Source organism: Melitaea cinxia, chromosome 1 (genome assembly GCF_905220565.1).
Source record: "Melitaea cinxia chromosome 1, ilMelCinx1.1, whole genome shotgun sequence".
NCBI classification, from domain to species: domain Eukaryota; kingdom Metazoa; phylum Arthropoda; class Insecta; order Lepidoptera; family Nymphalidae; genus Melitaea; species Melitaea cinxia.
Window position 1 is genome coordinate 1,289,240 of NC_059394.1, and position 8,450 is coordinate 1,297,689.

Below are 8,450 nucleotides of genomic sequence, written 5' to 3' on the forward strand. Positions count from 1 at the left end.
GGTACTTTTATTTATTTGTATAGATGTTTTTGTCTAGTCTTGGTTTTCGTTCGTCTGAAACATCCTGAAAAATTCTGTTCAACCCTCTGTTTTTTACTTATATACGACAGAACGGCTGAGTAATCGGTATCGGTATTATATACTTTATAATACCGATCGGTATTATATCGGTATTATCTCATCGGTATTATATACTTTATATCGTGGAAAAGTTAGTGGTTATTCCTAGACATTATTCTCACAAATTGCCTTTTATGAAAATTGTACAAATAGTTCAATTAACAAATTACTATTCGCCAAATACATTAATATACTACAGTTATTCGTAAATACCTACTGAAGGGCGTAGCGAACTATATATTAATTTATTTTAATCAGTCTGTAATCCCCCCTTGGGATTGCATGGTGTGTGGGTGTATTATTAAAAGATAAACTGAATACACACATACATACATACACAAATACGTCATTGTTCCTTAAAAATATACTAAAGACGCAAAGTCAAATACGTGTTTTAAGTAGGCGTGGATTTGACTATTTGAGTACTTCTAAATCTTCACTTTATAAATATGTATTATATTTTTTTATTTTTCTAATTATAGCCATATAATGTTAGTAAAGTATCACCGATTAAATTAAAAAGTAATTTATTGAAGAAGTTTTCGAAATCATTCTTGAGTCATCTATGTTTAATTATTTACTTATTATTTATTTAAATAAAAGTTGCTAAATTGCTAATAGAGCACCATAAACATTATCTAAAACATACATACATTTTTGTTACAAGAGTCATTGCTGCTCTAGCTATGAACAACACTACCTACATACATTCATAGATTATCAACTTATGTTATCTTTATAAATAAAAATGAATGTTGCTAAGCGCATAACTCGAGAATGGCTCGACCAATTCGGCTAATTTATTTTTTGTGTAAAAAAAAAACTAAAAAAAAATTACAGAACGAAGTCAGTCCGGGCAGCTAGTGTATAGATAATTGTGTATATTGAAAGCGAAAAATTAGTTTAAGTCGACTCAGCTATAAGAACCGGCTAAGTGGGAGTCTGGTTCGCGTACCGATTTCGTACAAACAAAATTATTAAAAATATTTGTATTATATGATGTAACTAAAAATTTATGCTTTTTGTAATTTTTTCCTTTATCTGTGCTATAAGACGTTGCTTCGTACCAAATTTCAAGATTCTGAGTTCACGGGAAGTACCCTGTAGGTTTTGACTTGCGAGTGTCGAAAATTTGCAGCATTAACGGTTGTATCTTTTACGTTGGTTTAGAAGTTTGATTTTTTCACAGCTCTAAGGAACAGTAAACTTGAGTATTTGATATAAATTTCAGCTTGATACCTCGCCGCGTTCCAGAGAAAAGCGGTCTTGACAGACAGACGAACAACGAAATTATCCTATAAATGGGTTCCGTTTTTTCCTTTTGAGATACGATACCCTAAAAAGAAAGAAACCTCAACAGAAACTGTTACGGACGTTTTCAATAATTATTTATTTATCCCTGATTTTGTCTACTTCACATTTTTGGCACAATTTGTATGGAGCTTTCGTCAAAATTCTATCTTTAGTAGCAAATTCAGAGATAGAAAGAATATTAAAACCGGCCGTCTAATAACTGACAATATTCTAATAATAACTCGTCTATACAAATTAATAAAACTGGCGTGTCTGTTTGTAATATTAAAATAACCTCTTTTTACTAAATTCATATGTATATACCTATACACAAAACATAATGATATCAAAATAATATTTTTCATATTTTTTGTCTGTCTGTCTGTCTGTTTATTCCGGCTAATCTCTGAAACGGCAGGACCGATTTTGACGGGACTTTCACTGCCAGATAGCTGATGTAATAAGGAGTAACTTAGGCTACTTTTATATTATTATTTTTTTTTTATTTTATAACTCTCCGAACTGTACAATAGCTATTTTGTTAAATTCCACGCGTTAGAAGTCTCGGGCACAGCTAGTAGATTTATATGTTTAGTCACATCCTGCATAACAACTAATGCTACTAAACCTATATATTTCTTATTTATTATTATGTAAATTGCAGTAATAAGAAACACATGTAATAAACATTATTTATTTAGAGACTTCAAAAATATGTTAACAATATTTTAATGAGCCATTTCACTAAGCGCCTTGGCATTGCGATGCAAATAAAACATGAGATTGGCATCTATTGGCGTTTGGCGTTTGGCACGGCGATGTGCATTCGTAATGTCGTAACGCCAACGTAACATCGTGCGTAGTTTTCTTTAGAATTTAGATTAAATTAATGTTGTTATGTTTAGTTATAGTTTAGGTTTCACTTCTTTCATAGTAAGCAAATACTAGTACAAGACAAGGAACTAGTAACATTTTCAGATTTGATACAGTCAATAAATATATTTTTCTGATAATTTATTGTTACAAATAGTTATAATTCAAATTGAAATCAAATAAAATTTAATATTAGTCAAGAAGGCTTTAAAAGCTCCTGTTAATTTGAAGCTAGCTAAAAACGGATTCGGAATGTAAATTGTTGAGTACCTCGACCTTAGAGAAGATCACAGCTAAATAATACTACTTTCAAATAGCGTTGTGTTCCTGTGGTGAGTAAGGTGACCAGAGCTCCTTTTTTGGTTGGGGATTGGGTCGGCAACGCGCTTGCGATACTTCTGGTTTTCCAAGCGTATAGACGCTTGGAAAATCTAGGTTAGCCGTGATTTTGTTTGCCGACCTAGTTAAAAACGCCTAAAACAACGTCACTACTCCAACAGTATGACCCACATTCTGACTGCCAATTTTATAAAATCGTTAAGTCTTTTTAAAGCTCTTGATGTGTGAACATTTCAATGTTTGTATGTACATATACATATACGAGAAATACAAGGTTTTAAACAAACCATATCTGGGACAAAACATCTCTTATTTCATTTTGATTATTTTCTGGTCAAAGTAAAAGTTATTAAATATACCATGATAGCATACAAGTAATCTTTTTTAGTATATTGTTTTCTAATGTTTATGCGAATTTCACTCATAATGAAACAACTTTTTTCCAATTTTATCGCGGTTTAAGTTGTTTATATGGCCAAGTTTCGGATACTTTTCAGCATTATTATAATATCTAGTATATATTGCAAACTACTACATACAAACTTTATATATATTATACTAGGTGACCCCGCAAACGTTGTTTTGCCATATATGTTATTAACCCCCTTAATCGCCCCCCCCCCCCCCCTTATAACTTCGGGGTATGAAAAATAGATGTTGTTCGATTCTCAGACCTACCCAATATGCACACAAAATTTCATAAGAATCGGTCAAGCCGTTTCGGAGGAGTTTTACTACAAACACCGCGACACGAGAATTTTATATATTAGATTACCTTATAGATTTAAAATACGACATCTGAATTGACTAGCCCGTTAGCGCAGTTTGTAGTTGCCGGTCCTGTTCAAGGGGTTCTGGGTTCGATTCCAGCCTGATTTATTTATACATTATTAATGACATATATACCTACATTTATTTATTAAAAATATGTAGCTATATCAATCGGCTGTTACCTATAACACAAGAATTAAGTTGCTTTACAAAAACTCAAATCAGCGAACGCCAAATCAAATAAAACTAATTTAAACAATACTATTTTAACTTCCGTACTACATGCTTCGTTTTATCGCCAGAGAGCATAAATAGACATTTTATATTCGTTCTCCTAACACTGCATCATTGCTTACAATCTCACGACTATCATAATTATGCAAATTTACTACTATGGTAGGAGTGTTTTATACATGTTTATCATTTATACTAGTCATCGCCCAGTGGTCGAAATTCGACCATAATTAAAATTCAAATTTTAAAAAAATATGAAAATAAAGAACCTTTTTTTTTAATAATTCTCTTTTCAGGCTTTGACAATAAACAAAAGATTATAATATGCGTGTGTAATGCTTTTTTTTATTGATTTAATAAATTTTATGCATAATTTAAAAAAAATATTAGCATTCTGCACTCCTTGTCTATATAAACTACTAGCTGACCTGGCGAACTTCGTATCACCTTATTCTTTTCTGAATAATAACATAATATATCAAAATAAAATATAGCCTATCTTTTAAGTTGGATCAAACTGCACACGGTGTTCAAATTTGATTAAAATCGGTTAAGTAGTTTAGGAGTCCATTGAGGACAAACATTGTGACACGAGATTTATATATTATATTAAGATAAGTGAACGAAATTTCATACTCCTCCGTCTGCGCAAAGTCACAAAGTTTTTACTTCACATATTAATATATACGTACATACATATAAAATAAAAATAAAAACTAAATAACGAAATAAATAGATTTGCACTCACTCATCATCATCACTTCAGCCTAATACAGTCCACTACTGGACACAGGCCTCCACATGCTCGCTCCAAGTGACAGACCGAAGACGGGCAGCAGCGTCTTAGGTGCGACAAAGCCAGCCCTGCGGTCACCAACCCGCCTGCCCACCATGGTGACTATGGGCAACACACATGATTTCACGCATTTTTGGTGCAAACTTGTGGAGGTCTATGTCCAGCAGTGGACTGCAATAGGCTGAAATGATCATGATGATGATGAATGAAGATTCGCGGTAAAAAGGAATTAATCAAATTCAAAAGCCGATTATAAGTCATGATTGTTCATTAGCGAGTTCGCACTCCGACTAGCACTTCGCCGATTTTCGGGTGCCTGTCACACACACTGTCTTATTAAGGCCAGGATCCACTCCTGCTGAGCACTTTCGGGCAGACCTCTATTTTATTTAGTTATGTACATGATTAAACAAGTCCAATTTTCACTTAATCATCACCCTTATTACCACGTGTTTGTATACCATTATCGGCAGAAGTTTGTACGTCATCGTATTTCCTTATACGAGTGTATTCGCTGTTGTAGGACATCCCTGGCGTCGCGGTTGCGTCAGTTACACTCAATGTTATTTTTTAATAATAATAACAAATGATAAACTTCAGAATAGGTACTGTTTGTTTCCTATTGTTTGTATGTGTTTTGAAGTACGTTTGAGTCATAATTGTGTTTGCTCGCAAACAAAAGTAAACGACTTAAATTTACGTAGCAAGTTGCAAGCAATACGATAACAAAATAATCAATTGAACACAAGATTTAATAAAACTATCAGCTTTCGATTTAAAAATAATCATCAAAATCGACACACCCGGTAAAAAGTTATGGAGTAACATACATAAAAAAAAATACAGTCGTATTGAAAACTTGATCCTTTTTTTGAAGTCGGTCAAAAACAATAGTACAGAGAAAAAATAAAGAGCAAGGCGAAATCTTATCGCTAAACAGACATAGAAAACGATATATAGTAGCGGTTACAAATACTCATAACAACAGATTACAGACATTGATTCCTAACTTTATCGTAACTGTCAATATATATGTAATCATGAGTGGATATTGATCCATTCGGTGCGTTCACTATCTATATATTTCTAGCTGACCCCGCAAACGTTATTTTGCCATATAATATGTTATTAACGCCTTTAACTTAGGGTTATGATAAATATATGTTGGCCGATTCTCAGACATACCTGATATGCACAAAAATTTCTAATTCTCTAAAAAATTTAGTTTACTATTGAGGCGAAACAGGTATATTTTACCTCCCGCTGATAAGGCCTATCAATACTTATTTGCAAGATAAACATTAACAGCAACCACTAAATCAAGCCTTTAATATAATAGATAATTCTTTTCAGTTTTATTATAAGTAGATATGTTCGTGTGACGTAAATTACATTTCATTGACATTGATCGAAGAGTCTCGATGCATTTGGCGCGTCTTGGCGCCAATGTGTGCGTTTGATTACATACTAAGTACACATGTCCGCTGCTGTTTATTTTTCTTTGTTCAAATTTACTGATTATGATTAATAATTTTATAATTGCTTTCATTAATTTAGCTGTGATCTTCTGTAAGGACGAGGTACTTCCCCTCAGGCTGCTCCAGACCAGAATTGAGCAGGATATTTCCAGCTGCGCCCTTCCTCAGTTTAATAATCTATACATATAATAAAATGGTAGGAAAGTCAAAACTGCACATTGCATATTTTTTTAAAATAATACTTGGGGTGTGATCTACAATCGATACCGAAGCAAAAAATATAGTTTTTAGAATTTTTGTCTGTTTGTCTGTTTGTCTGTATGTATGTCCGGGATAAACTCAAAAAGTACTGCATGGATTTACTTCAAATTTGGCACGAATATTATTAAGAAGTCGGGTCAACATATAGGCTACAAATTATCACGCTATCGACTACGGGGAACAAGCAGTGAACCTTTATTTCTTCAACGCATTCTGTAACAACGTGTAATCTAACGACGCATATTTGAATGTTGTTGTTAATATGTTTAATAACCATGCTATACGCTAGCTTCACACTATAAATAAAGACATTCTGTGTATATTTAGTATCAGCATTGCACCCGTGTGGAGCCGGGGCGGTTCACTAGTATAGTTATATAAATATAGTTTAGTTAGTTTTATAGATATGATGTTTCTTAGGATCATTAATGTCTTAAAATTTTAAATTAAAACACGAATTGTAATCAAGTGGAAAAAATCCGATATAAAATCTTAAATTCCATTAGGGATCCTGTTAAATCTATCTGGATCGAAAAATGCCCAGATAACAAATTGTACTTTAACGTATCAAATTTGAATAAAGCATTTGGAATCCCTGCTTCAAACACACAATAGTTTACAGTAACTCCCCATCAATCATCGTTTATTTGAATCCATCTGGAACTTTCAGCGGGGATAACCAATGTCCTCGCTCGTCACAAAAATTCAAAATGTCAGACATATTTAACGTGAAAATGGATAAAAATTAAAATATCAACTTATTTCATTTTAAATTTGTTTATTTATAGAATATATGACAAACACAAGGAACCTTTCTCTAGTACTAGACAATCACATTACATAAATCCTTCATACGTAATACTATCTTACTACTATTGTCTATGTTAAATGGGTTAAGTTTGTTACTCAATCATGTCAGAACGAGTGAACATAGTTGGACAAAATTTGCCACAGATATAAATCTATACAACTAAATAAAATTAGAGTTTGTTAAAATAACCAATTTTTACTAAATGCATATGGATATATACACGGTAGGTACATATAAGAAAATAACATTTTTTACAATTTTTGTCTGTCTGTCTCTCTGAAACGGCTAACCCGATATCGACGGGACTGCTGATAGCTGATGTTATAAGGAATAACTTAGGCTACTTTTATTTTAGAAATGTATTTATTTTGTAACTATGTGAACTGAACAATTTTTTTTACAGAACAATTTTTGCACAGGCAGTAGTCTAATATAGTAGGTACCTACTTATAATATGTACTACTTTTTACAATTAAAAATGTAAAATATCTTTGGGGTAGATTTATCTTTCTTACTCATAGAGGACAGGATCGACATGATTTTTCTCGTAACGTTTTTAGGTGTCAGATATAGACATAAGTAATTTTATTATACCACAAAAATGCAAGATACCTTTGGGGTCGCATAACAATTGTATCCTAATACGTATTAGCATTTTTACAAAACCGATTTTATTACGATTAATTTTAAAAAATTAAAAAGGTTACATCAATTTAAAAAAAAAAAAACTGTTGTTTTGTTTGTTTTTTTTTTAATAAATGTCACATCACAGATAAATAAAAATTTCCAAGAAAACAAAACCGCGGGAAACATCAAGGTCTATATAAAAATAGATAACTAAATGACGTAGGTATAGTAAAATTTCACGTAACGAGCATACGTTCACACACCTCCACGTGCACTGATGTGACAATCGTTCCAGAAGCATCGACTTGTCACACGTGAGGTCTTATCTTTCACAATGTTCGATAAAAATGATAGGCTTTGATATCGATGTTTTATTAATATATACAACGGTTAAATTTATGTATCGTAAATCTTACATTGAAAATATAATGGTAGATCATAGTAGGAAGTACCCGGCTCAAAGTTGTAAGCGGCCACACTGGAAAAGTACACCAACCTTATTGAAGATAACAGCAAAAAAATACTGCTTTCAAGTATTGTTGTGTTCCCGTGGTGAGGATAGTGTCATAACGTGCTTACGACGCTTCTATAAGCTACTGTAACCATTTACCTTAGTTAAAAAAAAAGTATAATTATTTGTTTTGTACTCTGTCTTTACACGACTGCGGTATACAGTTAAAATTCTGTAGCTTGACTGTCCTATGGTACGATCGATGATCATTATTGTACGTTGAATTAATTCAATTCACACACGACTTGGTATATAATTATTTTTCGAATTCTTTCAAATGTACTAAATGGACAAGTTTTTTTTTTTGAGGTGATCCATAATAATTGTGTTTGCTCG